The 21868-nt window shown below is 43.9% G+C and overlaps 1 protein-coding gene and 1 non-coding gene across 2 annotated transcripts in view; one reads left to right on the top strand and one right to left on the bottom strand.

Annotated features, from left to right (window-relative positions):
- LOC142775925 (neuronal cell adhesion molecule-like) overlaps positions 1 to 21868 on the top strand; it is a 935753-nt gene that overhangs the window by 26333 nt on the left and 887552 nt on the right. The gene's annotated exons all lie outside the window — the stretch shown is intronic.
- Positions 6539 to 6611, bottom strand: TRNAT-CGU (transfer RNA threonine (anticodon CGU)). The gene has a single exon. It is a non-coding gene; the product is annotated as a tRNA-Thr (tRNA).

A 21868-nucleotide genomic window follows, 5' to 3' on the forward strand; every position in this document is an offset into this window, starting at 1 on the left:
ATGAAGTGAGAAAATATTGAAAAATGAATGCCGCTTGATTGAACATTTGCAGAAATGGTAAATTTTCTTATCGTAATGTTCACACCCAGGGCATTCACAGTTGAACCATTTGTTCATATTTGCAAGCGTTTCTGAGACCGATGCTTAGTGCATAAATGATTGCTTAGTTTCCCAACACTTACTCTTTGGAACTATTAGAAAGTTCTTGATGAAACAAGCGCTAAATATTACGCACACTCAGAAAGGACACAGACGAGCGCTCACTAGCAACTAATAATTTTATTTCGAAGCAAACACTAATAAATACCTGACACGCACGTACGTCATTTCCAACTCTCCACTGTCATCATCAACAACGTGATAAACCAAAATAATCTAACAAAATATTCACTCTCATATTCGATGGCACACAACCGGAAACAAACACGCGTCAAGAACTAAGAAAAGAAAAGAAAACGTGAAACTGAAAAAATGCACTGGGTTATGTTACGTCCAAAAAAGCGAATTCAACATCTGTTAGTAGAACAGACGCTTGACTGACGCAACTGTAATCTCCTTTCCTAATTCTGTACGCTTCCATTATTTCCCTCGTCCGCTTCTTGTGCCTGTCAAGTATTCGTGTGTCTGAAAATTTTGGTTGGCAGGTGCATTCCTTGCAGTGCATCGCTAAGTGTGAGTAAGGGGCCCCTTTTAGTCAACTCTCGTTTTCACGAAGGCGCACATTAAGGCACCGACTCGTCTTATCAACGTATTCCTTTCCACATCTAAAAGAAGTTTTGTAAAAAACATCATTTTTGCACTCAAAGTACCCCCTGTCATGCTTTATGCTACGTCTGTCCGATTCTCCTGTTTCTTTCTTGTTGGCTAGCCTTTCTACTGCTGGGCAAATCTTCGATAATTTGTTTTCAGTTAAAACTGCACGCGATACTTTATGCAACTTAATGCAAAGTTTCACACAATTTAGTTGCTTAGGCGGTGGTTTCAATTGAAGCATGGATTTCTGGTTTATGGGGGACGCGCTTGTTGTAACCAGTTTTCAGGTGAGTTTGCGGGCATCGAAGTTTGGCCAATACAGATTAGTTGAGTTTTTTCTCGCAAGAACTCTTACACATTTTATTACTCAATACTACCAAAAAGGCGCCATTCTGTTCCACAAATTAGCTGCAGTGTGAGGGGAACTCTGTTTATAGCCGTACAAATCAAATATAGGTATGTTTGTCTAATGCTGAGCAGTTAATTTCTGTATATCTGTGTGAGTGCGCCCTCCAAGTATGAATGCCGTGTTGCATGACCTCATCTTTCTCTCTGTCTGCTCACTATGCTTGTAGCACAACATGACCAATGTCACCGTAATCCCTACTCATATTCTTGAAGGTTTCAAAAAAAAGAGAAAGTGGCAACCCATACATGTGTTTTGGGATGCATGAGGCTTGCAATGTTTTAGCTGGCAAAAAGGCAAATTCTTTCCAGCATCCATGCACATAAAATCACCATTTTTTCGCTCACTGCAAGGCACAGAGAAAGTACTTTGTGTAATCAGAGCCCGGAAGTTCTGGAAATGAGCTTTTCGGGTAGCATTGAATGTGGCGACATAAGTATCAAGCGAACTACGCACGACACCCGCACTGTTTGTGCCTCCGAACCAAAGCTGGTGACTGCGCAGAAATCTCTAATTACTACGCACGTGCCTAGGGGAAGGGGGGGGGTTGTTCCTTTCTACCCAACACTGCCGGCACTCAGGGTCACTGACCATCTTTCTCGAAAAGTTACTGCAGAAAGGAATGGTTCTATATTTGTCATAGAGGGTGATAAATAGTCGGTTCCGAAACCAAACCATTATTTCCAGCAATCGTTTCCGCCAGCGTGGCTCAGCAAAAGTCAGCTCCTACCCTAATCTATTGTAAATAGTTATAGTAGACGAAGAAAGTGCTTAACAGCGCAAACGACAGGAAGGGAAAGAAGAGACGAGAGCTCTTCTTTCCCCTCCTGTCGTTTGCGCTGTTAAGCACTTTCTTCGTCTACCATGCAGCACCAACCAGCCTAATCAAGCACCTTGTTAAAATAGTTATACATTTTTAGGACAAAGAGAGGCTCCTGTTTTCCGGGCAATGGAATGAGAGGACGACTCTCGGGCCGTGCTCTTTTTTTTACGTGGGGGGGGGGGGGGGGAGCATCACGCAGAAATGAAACGTTTCAAAAGAAATCATGGAAGTAGCAGCACCCGTGAAAAAGAACGGATTAGTTACAGGAGGAACCGGCTTCCGCCATCGCATGGTACCACGACGGAAAGACAATTGTCCTCATTTCTTTCAAGTGTGACTTAGTGGCGTCTTCTGGTGGCTCTAGGAGAAACTACTCGCAAAATGGTGACAGTAGAACCGCCACCTCGCCACGAACCCATCGGACGAACTGTATTGGTTGGCATCGACGAACGTGATGGACTGCGGATCGCCGGCGCCGTATAGACCCACATTCTGTGAGTGCCTTCAAGAGCAGACGACACACAAGCTTTGTATTGCTTATGTGATTGTTTATACTGATTCGACAAACACACACAACAAAAAATCTCAACCTCAAATGTAAAACTTCACCAATGATTACGAAACTGCTGAATGCGGATTTCGAGTGCACCTGTTTAGGTCTTTTGGTCTTTCTACAAGTTGGGGCATGACTGCCTCGCTAGTTGGAGGAGCACTGAACGCCGCGATTGTACGTCTTCTTCAACAGCCGCCGTAGACAGGCTCCTTCCTGTTCAGGCAGCGCTTCACTTCCCTATGTCGTATCAGTGGACGTCCTCGCCACGTACCCTAGCGATGACGTCACTCAGAGACCACACGATGACGCGCACTACTGTGGAGCCACGGGTGGCCGCCGCCGAACCTGTCGTCTCGCCACTGTCGTTCCCTCTTCGTTGGCTCTCCTCGCTATCACCATCTTTCATCCTCCGCGTTCACACTCTTTCGTCTTCGTTCAACATGCTGGTTACTACGACACTAACGTGGTTCAACGCAGGAACGGGCGTTGAAGAGATACGCTTTGAAACACATTCGATATAGGTAGACTTGTGAGTCTGCTAGAGCGTTCCACACACAGTGTCCACATGACCAACGCACGCGTGACGGTTGACCTGCGACACTTCTCCCAAGCCTCACAGGTCAACCACTTTGTCATGTCCATGCGCGAGAGGCCAGCTTTGCGCTGTGACAAGAAGTGAGAACAGACACAAAACATTGCAGACACTAAACTGTGGTTCGCTGCAGTCCACGTTTCCTCTTTTTCGTTTTAATTCACTGTGGAGGAACGCGTGCCGAAGAGCTGCGCTCTAAAAATGCAAGTATGACCACAGACTCCATAAAAACTCGAAGTGAAAATGAGAACACAAATTGACCATTGCTGTGGTTATACGGAGAAAAAAGCACGAGGTGGTTACACAGCACATCGAAGTGAATGGGGCCGGAAATCGCGACCACCTGTGGTGCGGCCACCTGCATTGCTGTCGTCCCCGTACAAAGTGTCGACTCGGGTTCAATACAGTAGGCTGGAGCTTAGAATCCCCACGATTCGTGGAATCCCGAATGATTTTTGCTTCGATCGACCTTTTCTAGAACAGTGATTCCGAAATGGACGCCGTTTCAAGCAGCACTGCAGAGGTGCCCGAGGATGCATGCTTCAGCCATGTTTGCTCGTGTGTCTCAGTTAGCTATATTGGTGTGTTTTGGCGTGCAAAGCATTCAGGTATACGCAGAGGGGTCAATGCAATATAGCTATCGCGAATGAGCATTAGCGCAGAAATAGAACACGTTTTCTGCTTGTCAGGCTCTTTTTTGCACCTCCAGATGGCCCTACCTATCCAGCCTCTCGCAGTTAACACGGTATTAACACTTTTACGTGGACGCAAAGTCTACAGATGAATTAAAATTCAACGATACCTGCATGTTACTAGTTAGCGATGATATCCGACTACACGATCTTCCACTTTTATAGCTTGTGGTCGTGTTGATGTGTAACACATACGTGATATGAAAACACACCCTCATTGCGCTTTTTTCGTGCTTCGAACTAGACGACTGCAACTCACCTGCAACTCTCAACGATTCCCCGACATGCTGACCGACAAGCTCACGTTTAATCATGCTCCTTTCTTTCGCCGTTATTTTAAAGGTGGTTTTTATGTTGATAATATCACAAAATCATTCAAACCGGTGCGATGAAGATCAGACGCGACGAGCCATGGCCGGGCTAGACTGCACCTGCGAGCGCTAGTCCAGCCCTAGCTCTGCCGTGGACGAGCGAGTGCGTTTCTGCACTTCGGCGCCAGTCGACACTACGATAAGAACATTCGGATCGTACATGTCATCGCTACTAACGCATCGTCAATCAGGATGGTATTTGTGGAATGTATGACACCGAGCACGTAGCACTAGCGTCGATTTCGCAGGGCAGTCTGTTTTTCGTTTTTTCGCCTCAGCTTTTCTACGCTGTTTGACATCGAATTAAAATACCTTCCACGTGACGAATGCCGTTCAAATTTGACCAAGAAGACCTACGCACACCAAGCGATCGAATTATGGGCATATCCCGATCTTGAAATTTCATGTCAGTGCTCCTTTAAACTGTGCGTCTTCCCGCCCGCGAGATAAGCATACCTACGGAATATACACTTAACCACCAATAACAATTACGGTTATTTGAAGTGCAAATGAATAAATTCACTTCTTTTAGGGCCACATGGTACTTACCATTGGCTTCAAATGAAAAATCAGCAATCATTTTAGAAGTCGACGTTGATCCATAGACCTGAATGTATCTTAGCATCCTCCAAGGAAGCGTTCAGGCATTGTGAAACATGAACTTCCGGTTTAAACTGGTGCTATTTTCGTAGAAAAAATGAAAAGCGCAATTGTAATAATAATAATAATAATAATAATAATAATAATAATAATAATAATAATAATAATAATAATAATAATAATAATAATAATAATAATAATAATATCTAATAAAATGGCGCCATGCCAACACCATTTATCCTCACTGGCCCAGCAATTTATTGTCGGGAGTCAGTTCATCACCACAATCTCACACGCACCGGATAAATGACAAATCAAACTTGAAGTAAAAAGAACCTAGTCCCAATTATTACCCAGTGTCGGTAAAAGAAGATCGCGAAAGCTAAACAGCCACCGTTCACAGCACAGTTGAAAAATGCTCTCACATCGTCTGTAAGGGAAGTACTTCAGTAAAGTCAACATATAGGGCCTTTCTTTTTATAGCTATGTATGTGCGAACTAAAGTACGAATTGATCAAGCCAAGATCCTCGGTCATCGCCACGGCTTTCTTGCCGAGTGGGTGCTCCTCAAACGGACTGATAGTGAGAACTAGATAAGAAACAAAAAGAAGTCTGTATCAAAGAGAGATATTTAAAAGGAAAAAAAAAACGTGGCAATGGGGCGTAGACGCGGTACGCCATATACAGCAGTAGTTTTCAGCGTGCCCGGAGGAAACGAAGTGTAGGTCGTTCGCCGAGCCGCTTCGCCAAGATGCTTCTCCAAGATTGCTTTTCTAGACCGTTCTGCAGTCCTTCGTGGTGGTTTTGAGGGTTGCTGTCTTCCTTTGAGAGCTTCATTGTTTTATTTTACTTAGCTATAATAGGCCTGGTTTCAAAATTTTTTCAGCCAAGTGCACAATATCGAACAAGTAATTTCGCCCTAATTTTAGTTACATCAATTATCGTTTATCTAACGTGATTGTTTAAAAGAACAAATTGTATAGTTGGAAGATTGAAATTCGGTTAGCTTTGTGCGTCCCTACCGTAATGCCCGGGACTTACAACAGCGATCGTCATTGAGGACAAACAACGGCGAATTTAGTCTTCATCGTGCCACCTTGTCAGTCAAAGTTTTCCGAGAGACCTAGCAGGAGGAACAATGAAGCTTTTGTGAACCTTTTCGGAAATTCAACCCATGCGGGCTTTACAATCTGCCCCTTGAGACCAGAGTGCGCTAGCAGCTATGCTATGGTGCGGTTAGACTGCTTGGCTCAAGGGTTTTGTAGCAACATTTCAATTAGTAGTGGGTGTGCGCGCGTAGCAGAGGTTGGAACAGAGCGATACAGTAATATTTAAAATTTTCATTACGTATACATTGTGCGGAAATCCTTCGTCACAGGGGCGTAGCCAAGAGAGGCAGGGTGCGGGGAAGTCAAACTTTCTTGAAAATTTTCAATCTTGCTTGTATATATATATATATATATATATATAAATATATATATATATATATATATATATATATATGAGCCGAAACGTCGAAATAAACCACGTTGTGACCGCTCACGGAGGATCTACTGCACTATATATATATATATATATATATATATATATAAGGGAAAGAAGTGTATACCTAAGGGCTCGTTTTTCCGTGTTTTTAACACAATATTAATGAGATATAACAGACAGTAATGCCAAGGAATGTACAGGGGAAGTTATTAAAATCAATGGAATGTAAATAAGAAGAAAGAAAAGTGGATGAAAAAATTACCAACTGTGAGCAGGAATCGAACCTACGACCTTCGAATTACGCGTTCGATGCTCTAACCACTGAGCTATCACAGCGGCCCTCCCTCCATCCACTTTTTTGGGTTTATCTGTGAATTTTAGAAGTAGGAGCGACAGTCAGCGCCATCTATAAGCCAAACAACGAGTGTGAAAACACTCTTATGCGCATGTTTGGCGTCACGTAGCACGTGAACTTAATATGAGCGGGCAGCTGATTAATTGTCCCTCTTATACAACCTAAACACACCAAGTCTGCCAGTACGAGACCCTCGTTCAATGAAATAAGGGAAAGAAGTGTATACCTAAGGGCTCGTTTTTCCGTGTTTTTAACACAATATTAATGAGATATAACAGACAGTAATGCCAAGGAATATACAGGGGAAGTTATTAAAATCAATGGAATGTAAATAAGAAGAAAGAAAAGTGGATGAAAAAATTACCAACTGTGAGCAGGAATCGAACCTACGACCTTCGAATTACGCGTTCGAAGGTCGTAGGTTCGATTCCTGCTCACAGTTGGTAATTTTTTCATCCACTTTTCTTTCTTCTTATTTACATTCCATTGATTTTAATAACTTCCCCTGTACATTCCTTGGCATTACTGTCTGTTATATCTCATATATATATATATATATATATATATATATATATATATATATATATATATATATATATATATATATATATATATATATATACATATATATATATTGCTGGCTACGCCCCTGCTTCTTGAGAAGATATGGCAGCGTCTTAGCGTGTGACTTTTCGCGTTCACTCATGAAAACACCACCAGCGGCACAAATAAAGCTTACATTGTAATGATGGTATAGCGTATGAACCTTCGAATGTAGCTCAGACTCAAATTGAAGGATGAGTCTGTTTTGATATAGTCGATGGCAAGCAGTGTGTGAATAAATGATGGCACGATTCTCAGGGAGCATATTATACAATATGTCTGCACTCAAGATGTGCAGAAAAGTATTCTTTAACGCAAATCAAGCAGAAGAAAAGCTATCATTTTGCTCCTGATATTACGCGTTGAGGTTAGGATCTTCAAAGAGGGTAATTTAAAAACAGTGCTTGTCAAAAAACAGGGCCTGAAAGGCAAGTGTTCTTTCATGGATGCCCCTTTGACAATGTGAATCAGGCTGGTCATGCAGACAATAGCGCGATCATAAAGCTTTAACATCTGAGATGAATAATCCCCAGCCAGGACTTTCAAAGGGACTAACATTAGCTGAAGATTGACGACAAGCGTAAGCTGTATATTTGGGACTCATAAAAAAGCAGACCATGACAGTAAAGAAGAAGCAAACTGCTACATCGAACTATCTAGATAGAGGGAATATTTAACTATACTCTACTCTACTGGTCTTGGTAAACCAGTAGAGAAAAATATTTGAGCTAAGGAAGAAAGTGCAAACACGTTCAAAACAATACAAAATAGTAACAATAAAGTGAATAACACTTTAGTGAGGCAAATGACCACCTTTCTGAGATCAGTTCTTATGTACTTACTTGCCTTATCTACATTTTGAAAATGCCATTCGCGTGCCAGCACTTATTATTCACAACGAGCGCTCATCTTTTTAGCACCTTAGCACAAAGCTCTGCTACCCTTTTTATACAGAAGCTTTTAATTTATTCTAAAATCAGAAACAGAATTTTTTTATGTGAATCCTTTCAGTGGTTTTAATCGTGAATACCGCTATGCCAGCCTCGCAGTTCCGCTCAGAAAGACAGACGGGGTGGAACAGATCCCCAGATTGGCATAAGTAATTCCACAATTGAATAATAATACAGCCATACTTAGGAACGCCACATGCAGTGAATTTCAGAGCATTTCCCGAGTTTTGATTCTCAATATGTTTATTACGTTTGCTTTAGTATTCATTAAATTATTCAGGAAATATGGTCACTGCTGCCGAGTTCCAATTTAGCTGCCGCGCCTTCTACCATTATTTTTATTTATTGAAAAGATGTAACATTGCGCATGCTGTGACGTTATCGAGGCTACCAAGATGTTGCACAGCAAATGCAACATCTTTTTGTCTATGTCCACATGCCTGCAGAAATACAGCAAAAGGTGCAAAATATACAACAAATGCACTACTTAGACATTGTGAAATACACTCCATAATTCCACCGAGTGCATGCATTTAGTCGTCAAGCTTGCGAGCTTTACATGCACGGAAGATGCCCGGTAGTCAACGTTGCTACATCCTTTGAATAAAAAGGCCTCAGTTAGCCAAACTTACTTCTTTGCGGAATGCTTCGAAACTGCCTCGTAGATGTACAGCTAGGTGTATGAGACGGTAGAGGTACGGTGGTATGTGCCTCTTTGTTAAACAGACTTCTTCCTTTTATCTACGAAACAGCTGGCCTAATTTGGTAACACAAGCGTCTGCTTTGCTGCCCTCTACTAGGAGAGAGCCAAGCGCCGAAAAAACTGCAAGAAAAAATGAAGAAATAAAAATTGTTAGATCCCATGTAGAGCGGGAATCAATGATACGCGAAGCACTAATCAGGAAGGTTGAATTGTTACATGAAAATCAGCTCAACGTTACAAGGTGGACGTAAATTACGCCAACATTGACTTTTGTGTCACGATTATCACGTTTGCGCCTGGCATCTTGTTTGCCGTTCATTCAAGTCCTGTAATACCCAACTTGGTACGTGTGAAGCTAGCGAAACAGCTGAAAGCGCACTGTTACGATCGGCCTGCCTGGGTTGACGCCGCTTTGATGCATGAGACATTGTGGCTGAGCCTACCCTAATTTCTTCTGAGTCACCGCTCCGAGAGATGCACCAAGAGCGGCGACAACAGAGAAATTGTTCTTCTAGTTCTCCCAGGTCGTCGGCGCTCCTCGTAAAACTCTTTGAACACGCCTGACCAACTCACGTATTAGAAAGAGTCGTTGGCCATCGAGGCGGCTTGCTTTGTCGTCAAGATGCCCCGGGAAAAGGGCCCGGCGTCTGACAACCGTCTGTGGATGCATTTCCCACGTTCTCCATGGCGCCTTGATGCCGCTGTTACCACAATTTGTGCTCTGCCTGCCGCCACATAGCCATCACTGCAACATACTTCGAAATTGACTTTCACGCAAGACTCAACGTTTTCGTGGTTTGCTGTGTCGTGCACGGTGTGCAGTGTTTTCTCCCTCGCCACTGGCTGAACTGGGCATGCCTTTTCCCCCTTTCGTGGGTTGAGAAAGAGGCGGTGTTTCATCTTTCTCTTTCGGGGGTGGGTGTGAAGATGACAAACTTTATTGGACTGTCCTGCCTTCCATTGTTTTTATGTAGGGAATCCTGGGAAGGCCAGGACATAAAACGCGAGCGCCGAGGCGCTCCTGACAAGCTCACAGAAGCTGCCGTCATGCTTCCGTCGAGAGCTTCCATGATGCTGCTCTCATCATGTAATAACACGCTACCTGTAAATAATGTAATTAAAAGGTACTGTTAACAGCTCCCGGCATCTCTCCTCGACATCTCCCCGAGACTCTGGCTGGCGCCAGTCCTCTGGGCAGAACCCCGACTACCTCAGCAATATGAGCGTAGCATGTAGTCATGTTTTACATGACATGTATGTAATGAATATTATGTTTGGACACGTCAGTTATCGTCGTCGTCTATTCGCATAATGTAGTGCCAAATTTGGTATATGTGAAGCTATAGCGAAATGGCCGTGGCCGCATGTTGAGCGTTGTATGTGGTCGTGTTTTACATGGCACGCATGTCATGATTATAATGTTTGGACCAGTCATTTACCTTTGTCGTTCGTTCGCGTCACGTAATACAAAAATTGATACAAATGAAGCTAGCTAAACGGCCGTGAGCTTATAATGTGCATGGAATGTAGTTATGTTCTTACATGGCACAGATGTCATGATTATCATGTTTGCACCAATCGCATATCTTCTTGATCGATTTCAGTCATGCACAACTAAATTTGGTATATATGAAGCTGGCGAAATGATAGCCAGCGCACTGCAACCGTGTAATTAGTCATGTTCTTGCATGACACACATGTCATAGATATCACGTTTGCACCAGTCATATACCTTCGTCATCTATTCACGTCGCATAATACTATATTTGGTATATATGAAGCTCGCGACACCACCGCGAGCGCATCATGAGCTTGGCATGAAATCATGTTATTACATGACACCCATATCATGATTATCATGTTTGCACCAGTCATATGCCTTCATCATCCCTTCACGTCACGTAATACCAAATTTATCAAATGTGAAGCTGGCGCAACGACAGTGAGCGCATCATGACCGTGACATTGTGTTATTTTTTCACGACAGCAATTCATGATTATTATGTAAGCACCAGTAATATACCTTCATTAGCCATTGACGTTACGTAGTGCCTAGTTTGGTGTATGTGAAGCTAGTGAAACGACCGCGAGCACATCATAACCGTGGCATGTAGTCATGTTCTTGCATGAAACACATGTCATTATTTCTACGTGAATGCGTGTCACTTGTGTTCGCCATGCAGTCATGTCATACCATACCACTTTTGGATACGTCATGTGCACAAAACCACCGCGGTTGCCGCAAAACCATGTTATCTCATGAGATACTACTTAACCGCAAGAGCATGTCATGTAAATCATGACATTCATGAGATATGCTTCCCGATTGTCGTGTTACGACTAGTCTTCTATTTTGTTCTTATAGTCATGTTATGCCATACGAATTTCGGTGTAGATCCCATTATCCAAACGGCCAGGAGAGCTGAAACTCGTAGGCCGATAGATAGCTAGGTAAATAGATTCAAACTCGCCGGTGTTCGCTAGGAAATTCTTCGCATTTAAAAGAGCCCAGGCTTGAAAAAGCGAAAGGAAAAAAGGTAAAGCCGCAACTCACTTGACCAGATGATGTCTGGTCACTTAAAACGCACAGTTTTAATTAGCAACGAAAAAAAAGAAAAAATGGGACAGTTACGCATTCATGTATATTCACGCGACTGCGGACGCGCAGGTCACCGGACCGAGCCCCGGCTGCGGCGGCCGCATTCTCTATGGGGGCGAATACGCTTGAGGCTCGTGTACCTGAGTTTCAGTGCAAGTTTAAGAATCCTAGGTACTCAAAGTTTTCGGAGCACTCCAGTACATATTTCAAACATATGGTGGTTTTTGAACAGTGAACGTCAAGAATGAATATTATAGTCAATAATCACGCGTTTAAACTAAACCAAATTTTCGGGGTTGGCACGAATGCTGGGTGACTGCCCAGACAGCCGAATGGAAAACATCACTGTTTCAAAAGAGTCAGGTGTGATTGGACCCCGTTTTGAAGCAAGCTTCTGACCATAACATCTGCGAATTATAGAAATACCGCACTTTTATAACGAAAAACATGAAGAGATCTGAAATAACAGTTTTCTTTCAGTGTTATGCATCAAACTGCATAACCGACAGAGTTCGGAGTGCAAGAATTTTACCTACAGGTGGGTGTAGAGATGTTGAGAATCTCTATAACAGCTGACGCGCTATGCATGCGAGATCACTTTAGTGGTTTTCCGGTAATGTAATGCACTGAGCACATGCCCGTGCGAACGGCATTCCGGGCTTTCCATGAAGGAGACAGCCATGGCGTGGATCCCTACGAATCAAAATGCACTCGTTATATATGGCATATAGACATCGGATTTGGTGCTTGTTATCATCATTATCATCATCATCATGATCATCATGATCAGCCTGCCTACGCCACTGAAGGGCAAATGCCTCTTCCATGATCCGCCAATCAACCCGGTCATGTGCGTTCGGTGGCCACGTTACACCTGTGAACTTTTTAATCTTATCGCCCCAGCTAACTATCTGTCTCCCTTTCGCGCGGTTGCCCTGCCGTGGTGGTCTTGTGACTAAGGTACTCGGCTGCTGACCCGCAGGGCGCGGGTTCATATCGCGGCTGAGGCGGCTGCATTTCCGATGGAGGCGGAAATGTTGTAGGCCCGTGTGCTCAGATTTGGGTGCAGTTAAAGAACCACAGGTGGTCGAAATTTCCTGAGCCCTCCACTACGGTGTCTCTCATAATCATTTGGTGGCTTTGGGACGTTAAACCCTACATATCAATCAATCCCTTTCGTGCGGTTGCCTTCTATAGGTATCCCATCAGTTACTTTTATAGACCAGCTGTTATCCTGCCTACCTGCTACGAGCTCGGCACGTGTCCATTTCTTCTTCTTGATTTCAACTATGATATCCTTAATCCCCGTTTTTTCCCTGACCCACTCTGCCCTTTTCATGTCCCTCAAGGTTACATCTATCATTTTCCTTTCACTTGCACGCTGCGTCGTCCTCAATTAAAGCTGAACCTTCTTTGAAAGCCTCCACGTTTCCACTCCCTAGGTAAGTACTCGCAAAATGCAGCTGTTTCGTACTTTCCTCTAGAAGGCTAGTGAAAGATTACCATTCATGATTTCAAAATGTTTGCTGAATATGAGAAACCCCATCATTATTAGATGCGAAGCAGCTCTTTGTCTAGCCTGTGCAACGGTAACCCTTCATCCACACCGCTCGCCTCGCCACAGTGCTTAGAGCGGTGCAAAGTAGCTCACGCCCCAGTAGCAGTGCGTGGTGACGTCTCTTTTCCTCGCCTACCGGGCGCTTTCCACGTGTAGGCATTCTTTAGCTTCACCCTCCCCACCATTCGCAACGCTCGAACCCACTCCTCACGTGGGCATCATGTCACCTGCACCACCTATCTCTATCTGTCGGCGAGAAGAAGCCGCGTGCCGGCGGGTGCGCACGCTGCGCGCGCGCACCTCGAGAATGTTGCGGCGTTAACAGTGCGGACAGCGCGCCACTACTTGCCAACTGATCGCGCCGACGGGCGGAAGGCCGTCGTGTTACACTGCCCGATAGAGTGCGCGTGCCTTCCCCGGCTTTCGCCGTCGTTGCAAGAGTTAGCGAAACTGATGGCCTTCGCGAATGACGACGTCAACACTGACGAGGCATGAGCCAAGGAAACTGATCGCAAGCGTCGGCAGCGAAAGACCAGTGACACCGACGAAGTGCGAGCCAGGAACGACGATCGCGTTTGAGAATACAGATGGCGTGCGGGTAACACCGACGAGACGCGAGCTAGGGAAGCCGAGCAAAGGCGTCTTCAATGCGTCCCATCGCCCATGTCTTTGCATTGCAAACAAATGCTTACTCGAATAAACGCTACAAAGAGATTTATTCAAACCGTTCTTGTAGCACACGCTTCGACGCCCGTTTAAAATGGGCTAATACCGTGCGCACCACAGCTGCTCCGCATCCCGTCAGGGTTCCCATAAGAAAGATGGTCGATACTTTTCTTCTAGTTATTTCACTATCATGGTTGGGCTCCACTGTTACTTTATGTCCTAATAAGGGATATTCCTTTACAACTTCCAACGTCTCTCCCCATTCTGCTACGCGCTGTTTTCTGCCGAGACTGTTGAACATTACTTTAGTTTTGTGCATATTAAATTTCATACCTAGTTTTCTGATTTCTGTGTCCAGTTCTCTAACCATGAGCTGTAATTTGTTCCCTCAAGTGCTGATCAAGGCAATCTCTTCAGTGAATCGCAGGATACTAAGATACTCTCCATTAACTCTTACCCCTAGCTCTTCCCAGTCTAGGGTCCTGAAAACTTCCTGTACACAGGCGCTAAATAACGTAGAAGAGATCGAGTCTCCTTGCTTTACACCTCTCGCTATCGGGATTCTATCGCTTTCTTTATAGAGAACTATGCGGGCTCAGGATCCTTCGTAATTTTCTTCCAGTATGTGTATGTAAGATTTTAGATGCCCTGATTTCGTAGTGCCTGCATTACTGCTGATGTCTGAACTAAGTCAAACGCCTTCTCGTAGTCTATGAAGGCTACGTACAGGGGTTGGTTGTATTCTGTGCATTTCTCGATTACCTAGTTGATAGTAGGAATATAATCTAATGTGGAGTAGCCTCTATAAAATCCTGCTTGGCCCTTTGGTTGATTTTACTCTAATGTCACCCTAATTTTATTATCTATTAGTTTTGTAAATAGTTTGTAGAGAATGGACAGTAAGATGATCGGCCTGTAATTTTTCAAGTCCTTTACATCGTCTTTCTTATAGATTAAAACAATCAGTGCGTTCTTCCAAGATTCTGGCACCCTTCCCGTCAAGAGACACTTCCTATATATGGTGGCCAGTATTCCTAATCCAGTTTCTCTGCCATATTTCACGAGGTCCGTTGTTATGCTCACCAGTGACTCTGCTTCTTTGCATTACTTCAAGGGCTTTCTTTACGTACCTTGTCGTTACTGGTAACATGTTGAATTCTTCTAGACTATTATTGTTTCTCACAATGTTACCCTTGTTGTTTTGGCTTCTGTGCAGCTTTCTGTAGAACTCCTCCGTCACTTCGTCTATTATATCCATATTGGTTATGACATCACCTTCCCTGTCCGTTAATTAATGCAAAAATCCGAATTGCGCTTATGCACAAGTTGGCCTTCGGTACTTTTAGGCCTTTGCCGCTTATTGCAGCCTGCTCGATTCTCTTTATGTTATACTTTCTGACGTCGGCTACCATACGCCTCTTGATTAATTTCAAAAGCGCTACTAGCTCTATTTTGTCGGTTGCGTTTCAGGCTTTCGTGGTTTGCCGTCGGTTAATGAGATTTTTTGTCTCCTGAGATAGTTTGCCAGTGTTCTGTCTTGTGACTGTGCCTCCAACTTCCATTGCATCCTCTTTGATCATGCTGGTAAGATTATTGTTTATTGTGTCATCGCTAAAATGGGTTACCTCGTTTAGAGCCTCGTATCTATTCTGAAGCTAAACTATGAGTTCTTGTATATTCACTCTCACCGCTAGTTCTTGAATTGGCTTCTTAAGTATAAGTTCTTGTCTTTCCTTTTTAAAATCTAGGTGAATACGAGTACTTATCATCCTGTGATCACTGCATCGGATCTTGCCAACAGCTTCTACATCCTGTACATTGCCTGGGTGTGCACACAGAATGAAGTTTATTTCAGTTTTAGTTTCACCATTAAGACTTCGCCGCGTACACTGAAGGTTAGCTCGTTTTCTGAAAAAGGTGTTCAAGATTCGCAAATTATTACTTTCTGTGAGCTCTACTAATCACTCCTCAACTCCTTTCTGATTTTTTTACAGCCGACGCCACAATCCCTCACTGCATGCTCTGCGGCCTGTTTTTCGCTTACTTTGGCAATAAAGTAGCCCGTCAGAATATTATACTGTGATATACTTTATTAATGGCTGACTCTACCTCTTCATTTAAGTGTTCAACCAAATGATCATCATGGCTCGATGTAGGTGCGTAGGTCTGTACCACCTCCATCTTGTAAGTTTTGGTAAATTTAGTTATAATACTTGCCACCCTCTAACTGATGCTACAGTATTTCTCTATGTTTCCAGCGATATTCTTGTCTATAAAAAATTCCCCCCCCCCCTGTTTTTTTCTGTCAAATATTCCACGGCAGCTTAGGACATGTCCGTTTCTCAGCGCTATAAAAGTCACACTTGTCCTGCCTAACTTCGCTCATCCCTAATATATCCCATTGAATATCCTCTAATTAGTCGAATAGGACAGCTAAACTGGCCACACTAGATAGCGCTCTAGCGTTGAAGGTAGCCATGTGCAGATTCCAATGGCGGCCTGTCGAGACGCGGATATTCTTAGCACTCTCCGCTGCGTCGCAGGTCTCACCGCCGCCTTGGACAGTTGCTTCGCATCCGCAAGGCAGTGCAGGCCAAGGGTGAAGGCTGTAGTCATTAGAAGTCATGGCCGAGTACTGCACCCGGGAGGCCATTTTTGCTCTGGGCAAGAAGTGCATTACTGGCAGGTGGTCGCTAGTGAGGCCGAATACCAGACCTCTTCTTTTCTCCCTAAACGAATTCCTTATCACTCGTTTTAAATCAATATATGATTCGTAATAGTTCGAAAATCTGCATCTGAACCGAATTTCGTCATTTCACGCTAGGCAGCTGCAATGTCTATAAGCAGTGGTTCTTTTATACTTTCTTAGCATTTTAGAACACCACCTGACCTCCCATTAGCCCACAACTTTATCTGATTCGTAGCTTGATTGCGTGACGTTCTTTTATTAGTGTTTGAAAGTAAAAAAATACCTAATCAAATATAATCTAATCAAATAATAGTTCAATCAAATAGTAATCAAATACGCCATTGGAACCTGAACTTGGCAACGTTTAACGCTAGAACCTTATCTAGTGAGGGAAGTCTAGCTGTACTGTTCGAGGAGCTAGAGGGTGTTAAATGGGATAAAAAAGGGCTCAGTGAGGTTAGAAGGACAGATGAAGTATATTTAAACATTCTGAAAGAAATCTACAGGGGATCGACTGCTACCATAGTGCTTCATAAAGAAAGCAACGGAATACCAATCAAGAAGGGTGTAAGGCAGGGGTACACAATCTCCCCGATGCTATTTACCGCGTACTTACAGGAGGTTTTCAGAAGCCTAGAATGGGAACAGTCAGGGATAACAGTTAATGGAGAATGCCTTAGTAACCTGCGCTTCGCCGATGACATTGCATTGCTGAGTAACTCAGGGGACGAATTGCAACTCAAGATTACGGAGTTAGACAAGGAGAGCAGAAAGGTGGGTCTTAAAATTAATCTGCAGGAAACGAAAGTGTTGTACAACAACCTCGGAAAGGAGCAGCGCTTCGAGATAGGTAATAGTGCACTTGAATTTGTAAAAGACTATGTCTACTTAGGGCAGGTAATAACCGCAGAGCCGAACCACGAGATTGAAGTAACTAGAAGAATAAGAATGGGGTGGAGCACTTTCGGCAAGCACTCTCAAATTATGACAGGTAGATTGCCACTATCCCTCAAGAGGAAGGTATATAACAGCTGTATCTTGCCGGTATTTAGCTACGGAGCAGAAACCTGGAGATTTACAAAGAGGGTTCAGCTTAAATTGAGGACGACGCAGCGAGCAACGGAAAGAAAAATAGTAGGTGTAACCTTAAGAGACAAGAAGAGAGCAGAGTGGATTAGGGGACAAACGGTGGTTAAGGATATGATAGTTGAAATAAAGAAGAGGAAATGGACATGGGCTGGGCAGCGTAGACAGGATAACCACTGGTCATTATGGGTAACTAACTGAATTCCCAGAGAAGGGAAGCGGTTAGGGGGAGACAGAAGGTTAGGTGGGCAGATGAGATTAAGAAGTTTGCGGGTATAAATTGGCAGCAGCAAGCACAGGACCGGGTTAACTGGCGGAACATGGGAGAGGCCTTTGTCCTGCAGTGGACGTAGTCAAACTGATGATGATGATGATGATAAAAGTAAAAAAAAACACCCAACGCGGTTTTTCCAACTTCAGACGTTGCGATCTTAGACGGCATAGTTCTCTGGATGAGCTTCGTTTTCACGCATTAATTATTTTCTTACTTCTTCCTGTCTCACAAAAATTTGACAATGTTGGTTTGAGAGTGTGCGCAGTGTCGGAGCTTTGCTGATTTCAAGGGGTAGCACGGCTACTATGCGTGCTTGTATTCCACCACGCGTATTCTTGAGTGCCTGTATTACAGCGAAAAGCTAACGGCAATAAAGCAGGCAACGGGGCCTGGGGACAGCGCACAGAGACATGTAGACAGAGAGCGCAGTAGCGGATGAGGGTGACTGTAGCGGATGAGGGTGACTGCTCAAAAAACAACTGCATGCCTGGACTCTCAGCAATATCTGATAAACGTTTCCTTTGAATAAACAGTTAGTTCTACCAAATGACCCACAGTGCAGTAACTTATGATTTCTGCGAATTTGTCAGAGTTTCTAGCTTTTTAACAATATTTTGATGGATAACTTTGAAATGAAACAAATGAAAGGTGCTTTCAGAGATTGGCTGCTTGCTCCGGGGATGATGAGGATGTGAGCTGCAACGCACCAATACTTCGAGAAAGCCCAAGCGGTTTGAATTGAACGAATATGAACCAACGGCGCGCCCGTCAATGGGGTCATCTTGAAAGCTAAAAAAAATTGCTAAATGCGAAGACCTAGATTGATTTTTGTAAGAGAAGGGGAGAACAAATCCACCGGCTTGATTCTTCAAGATTGGCGTTGATACGGTGCAATATTACTTTCCATCTCTAATAACCAAAGCAATCTTTTTTTTCGGTTGTTCAAAATTTCTTATACAGTTTCAAAGACTTTTTTAAATGAAAATGTTTAAGGAAATCAATGTATGCACTTTGAGTTGTGATTTAAACTCGGCTCCAGTGATTTGTCTCGGTGTGCTGTAATTACCAGGCCATCCAGAAAGAACACACGTTTTAGTGGCAGTGATTGGGCATCTTGCACGAGACTGTTCTGGTTATCTTGCCGCATTCTCAAGACAACAGTAGCTTTCGTGTGTGACAGTCTCTAAGCATTGCACCCATGTTCTACCGAGCTCTCCTGCTGAAACTAAGGAATGTGGATGCTCTATTAGATTGGTTAATTCTCTGGTGTGACTCAACATAATAACAATGATAGACACACACACACACACAAAAAACGATCTGTCATTTTCTGTTCTGAACGTGCACCGATCGTTTTTATTGCGTGCGACATTTACACCCATTATGCTAACAATTACGGTGATAACAAAACCAGTTTAAAGCGTAAGTGCATGCAGGTTTGTTTATGGGTGGCAAAGTCGCTACGCAGCACCCCTTTCGCCCTCCACTTCCCATCTATCGAGTTTAAAAACGTGAGCTTCACACTGAATGCTGAAAGGAAAATGAAAAGAATGACATGTATGCGGCTCTTAAAGACCTGATTTTCGTTTACGGCTTTCAACGGTAAAATTTGAACGCTAAACTATCTCGAACGGCTCTTAGAATGCAACCTCTGAAATTGTTGGCCTCTATTCTCGTCACTAGCCTACGTGCCCCTGCACATTGAATAATGTCAGGACAGTCGACTGAGCAAAGATATGCATGGGGTTGACATAGCAATACAGTGTCATTGCCCTCCTCAGTGCGCACGTCTATGCTCCTAAGCATTCTGCCGCGGCCTTAGTACACCCAGAGAAAGTGGAAATATTGACGTTGAAACACGCCACCTGACGACATCGAATTATTAGCACTTTAGCTGCTCGCGTTGCTATTCACTAATAAATGAAGAGATCATCAAAAACTGTGTGCATTCGGCAATGGGAAAGCGGCAACGCGGTCTTAGATATCAGCCACACTATGCGCTGCACGAACCGCTGCTCTAGAATAGAGATTGGTAATGATTCGAGGTGGAAGTTCGAGTTACACGAAGGCAACATGGTGAGGGCCGCTTGGCCTATCGGGAGGAGAGATGGAGAGGGGCTTTCACAGGCAAAGAGAGAAATATTGGTGCATTGTATCGATGATAATGCAAAAAAGAATGGGCATCAGATCATATTTATTTTCAGCACGCAGGTCTCAAGGTTAATATTCACAAACATGGGTTACAAGTGAAAAATACATTTGATGTCAAAAGTGAAATGTCGGCCTTCGGAAAGAAATGGACAAGTGGAGGTGGGAAGGGGTTTAAGGTCACGCTGGGGCCACATGTTGGCGACCCCTGTACTAGACTAGGCAGCAAAATCATAGCCTTGCAAAGAAATGACGTCACTCTTGGCTTCAAAATCACAACGTTACAATGCGTATTGATGAAGCAACGCTGCTACGTAGGTCAGCCCTTAAAGATTGCCAACAAATATTTACGACAGTTTCATAATCAGATGAGCATACTGCACAGGCTAGCGCAAAACAACAGGCCTTTTTGTCTAAAGCAATGTTTTTAAAACCACGGACTTGGCCACCTATACACTGTGACTCCTCCTTAGAATATTGCTCCGCAGCGGTGGTCTAGTGGCTAAGGTACTCGTCTGCTGACCCGCAGGTCGCGGGATTGAATCCCGGTTGCGGCGGCTGCATTTTATATGGAGGCGAAAATGCTGTTGGCCCATGTGCTCAGATATTGGTGCAGGTTAAAGACCCCCAGGTGGTCGAAATCTCCGGAGCCCTCCACTACAGCCTGTCTCATAATCATGTCTTCGTTTCGGGACGTTAAACCCCACAAATAAAATCAACGATCTGACACAAGCAAATTTGATAGGTAATGACTGAACGCAGCGTTTACAAAGCCTTCTGCCTGTGTATTAGGCTGGCTCATACAATACTAGTCATGAAAAGGTACTTGAGCAGGCTTTTTGAGGCAGCATTCAATGCGGTGAGCAGATGGCTCCCGTCATCCAACAGCGCTATGTAATGACGAGATATCACTGGTATATTTTTTACGAAAAAAATATTGAAATTTCGGCATCAAATCGCCACAAAAATACTGATGCGATTCTTGGAACAACAAACCTGCACGAGTGACTTTATGAAAGAAAACTCACAACTTTATGCAATCGACTAGGAAGAGTCGAAGGTGAAAAACACCATCTTTTTCCTATCACTCCATGTATTAGTCCTTCCTGTCCTCCTTCCAAAAGATTTCTGTACCTGACGTGGTTTTGCACTGCCTCCTCAGTGAGCCCACCTCTGACCAATGCAACGTGGTAATATCAAGTGACGTCATGTAATGTGACTTAGTGATGATGACACAAAATATAGCGATCTGTGACATCATCATGCCATCACATGAAGACGTCACCACGTGATGATTCTTTTACATCGCTCGTGTTGACCCGGCCGCCGCGGTATGCCGTCTGATGATCAATTTCTGTGTCTTATAGTGAATCCATAACTTTCGGTTTGATAAACGAATGCCACTCGTCTGCACACAGCAGTGATCGTGCGCACAGGCACACTTTGTTTTTCTTGCAGTTGCAGTATCAGCCAGTGTGACGCAGCTTGAGCTTGCGTGATTCTTCGATGACGCAAAGCTCGAGCGCCGCGCTTCGGAACAGCTCATGTTGCAACACAGCGCAAGCCCGTGCAGCCCTTAGCGACACTCTTGTTTTCGGAGCCTTACCCCGCATTAGAGCGTTGCGCACGTGTTGTAGTGATGACATCGATCATGCTGAAACACGAGAGGCTCATAAATAATGGTGTAAGATCAAGGACATAATCCGAGAGGCTTGGCCACGGCGACGTCCTCAAAAACAATGGAGATGTACGCTTGGAAGCTGCCTCTATTCTGGATGTTTGGACTGACTGAGTAGCCGCTTGTCTGACCTTAAATGATAGCTTTCGAAGGTCAGGATGATGAATAGTAAAAAATAATATGAGAGCTTGAGCTACTGACCAGGCAGCAGGCTGACATAAAAAAAATAAAAAAATAATGAAAAAGGTGATACAAGAGAGCACAAACAAGAATAGAAAACTATG

Source organism: Rhipicephalus microplus, chromosome X, assembly GCF_043290135.1.
Source record: "Rhipicephalus microplus isolate Deutch F79 chromosome X, USDA_Rmic, whole genome shotgun sequence".
Classification (NCBI taxonomy): Eukaryota; Metazoa; Arthropoda; class Arachnida; order Ixodida; family Ixodidae; genus Rhipicephalus; species Rhipicephalus microplus.